A 2,500-nucleotide genomic window follows, 5' to 3' on the forward strand; every position below is an offset into this window, starting at 1 on the left:
ATCCAAGTATTGTTGCTAGTTAAACACCATATATACACTTGGAACACTTTGGGTGGTGAGTGTTCCGGAACGCTTTGGCAGTTGGTGAGTTAAGAGTACCTAAAATAGCGCGGTGGCGTCCTCCTGACAGCCATCCATTCAGAGGTCTGCCCCTCCCGATGACGGCCGCCATCTTGTCATCTCCGGCTCTAGTCAGCTCTCCTCCGCGGAGCACTCAGCCATATTGAGAGCAGGGAAACAGCTCCCGCAGGACGAGATGTATTTTAGGTCAGCTACATATTTAGCCATCTGCTCCGCTCGACAACTTAAAAGATGTTCACGGCGGAAAAAGAGGGGAGGAAAAGGGAGGAGAGGAGTCCCCGACTGAGATGGGAGGAGAGGACAGAGGAGAGAAGAGAAAAGAGGAGAGGAGAGGGTAGAAGAGGAGAAGAGAGGAGAGGAGAGTGGTAGGGAGGGAGGGAGGGAGGCAGGGTTGGAGAAGGTATTAATCTGTGTGGGGAGCCTAGTTGAGATGGGACTGGAGAGGGGCAGAGCAGGTGGTGTGTGGTTGCCTAGAGGGGGGGGGGGGTGGCTTTAAGATGCCTGGTTCCAACATATGGAAAGATGCCATTCTGTGCATTGTGTGTGTGCGCGTGTGCGTGTGTGTGTGTGTGTGTGTGTGTGTAAACCCAGATCTGCTGTTCGACTTCCCCCTGGTCAACAACAACAAACACACCCTGAGAAAGCACTTTGACCTCTGAACTCTAACCTGAGGCCTAACCGTTCTATATATACATGCCTAATCTATCGTTCAACTTGAGTCATGAACTCACCTCGCCTCCTAAAGGTGAAACCCTACAGCCTGCCAGAGATCTGTAGAAGCCATTACAGGAAACAGCCCACAAAACCACCTCATCACCCGGCAGTATCCAGCCTCCTGATTGGTCAGGAGTCACGGTGAGGGTGAGTGTGTCAAGGCGGGGAGGGAAACGCTCTGAGACACGGCCGGGGTTATAGATGACTACGCTAACGGAGGGGTAGGGGAGAGGAAACAAGAGAAGAGAAGGAGGGAAGGAGGGAGAGGGGGGAGGGAAGAGGGAGGCAGGCTATGTGTGTGTGTGTGTGGGGGGGGGGCAGGTAGTCAGTGATCATTAGTGCCTCTGGAAACAGTTCAAGTCATTTTCATGTAGTGTGAGGCAACAGTAGAGGTCTCCCAGGAGGGAGGGAAGGAGGGAGAGAGGGAGGGAGAGAGGAGGGGAAAGGAGGAGGGGAGGAAGGGAGGGACCAGGGAGAAAGGCTTTCTTGAAAACTGCAGGTCGGTTTAACTTTAGGCCCTGTCACCAAGGGCAACAGAGAGGGGGGTGGGGGGAGGGACCATATTGTTTTCTCATTCTTCAGAGATTGGGTGGGTGGTGGTTGGGGGGGGGGGGGATACGCACCCACGCACACGCAGCGGACAAATGTTTCAAATGGTACGGACCGCTTCTCCTCTGATTTATGTCACATTTGATGCTGGTTTCATATCAAACACAAACATGTCTTGTTTCAGCGCAAACGCGACCCCTGCTGTGGACCGGGTTCGGTTCTGGAGAGGTCAGGAGGCTGGGGACCAGAGGGGCGCAGGCCCGGTTGACAGGGGAACATAGTTGTGTAATCTCCAGGGTCCAGCTCGTTCAAACTCGACCCGGGTTTTAACTTTCCTCCCAGGACCAGGACTTGGCCCGGCTCGCGATGACTATTCCAGATGTGCATCTCACTTCTCTTTCTTTCTTTCTCTCTCTCTCTCTCTCTCTACCTCTCTCCATCGCTCTCTCTCTCTCCCTCCCTCTCCCTCTCCCTCTCTCTACCTCTCTCCATCGCTCTCTCCCTCTCCTGCTCTCTCCTGCTCTCTCCATGTCTCTCTCGCTCCCTCTCCATCTCTCTCTCTCTCTCTCTCTCCCATCCTTCCCTCCCTCTGTCTCTCCCTCCCTCCCTCCCTCTCTCCCTCTCTTTTTGTTTTAGTCCATTGTGAATTTTTGAATACCACAATTAACATCTATAAATCATGTCCTGAATACTTCCCCCTCCATCATAGGGGAATAGGCAGGAACAGCCCAATAACTCACTACAAATTGGAGGCTTCTAGCTCGAAAAAAGATCCATGGTATCACGACCAAACCACTGTAGAAAGAATAGCTCTCAGCAGTTTGATAACGGGTTGGTTGGTTAGTTAGCTAATTAGTTAGTTAGTCAGCTAGATAGTTAGATAGTTAGTTATTTAGTTCGTTTGGTAGTTCATTAGTTAGCTAATTACTTAATTAATTAGTTAGCTAATTAGTTAGTTAGCTAGTTAATTAGTTCGTTAGTTAGTTACGATGGGACTGACAATTAAGAAAGAGCTGGTCTATTTGGTTCAGTCTCAAACACAGAAAGTTTTGTTGTTGGACTTCACATGTTATGATTATAAAGCCCTCGTAGCTTAGACTTGCTCTGGGCTGCATCAGGGGAGGCTGGTGGAGGTAGAAGTTAATTGTAATGTATG

This window comes from Nansenia antarctica (genome assembly GCF_963989245.1).
Source record: "Nansenia antarctica genome assembly, chromosome: 3".
NCBI lineage: Eukaryota > Metazoa > Chordata > Actinopteri > Argentiniformes > Microstomatidae > Nansenia > Nansenia antarctica.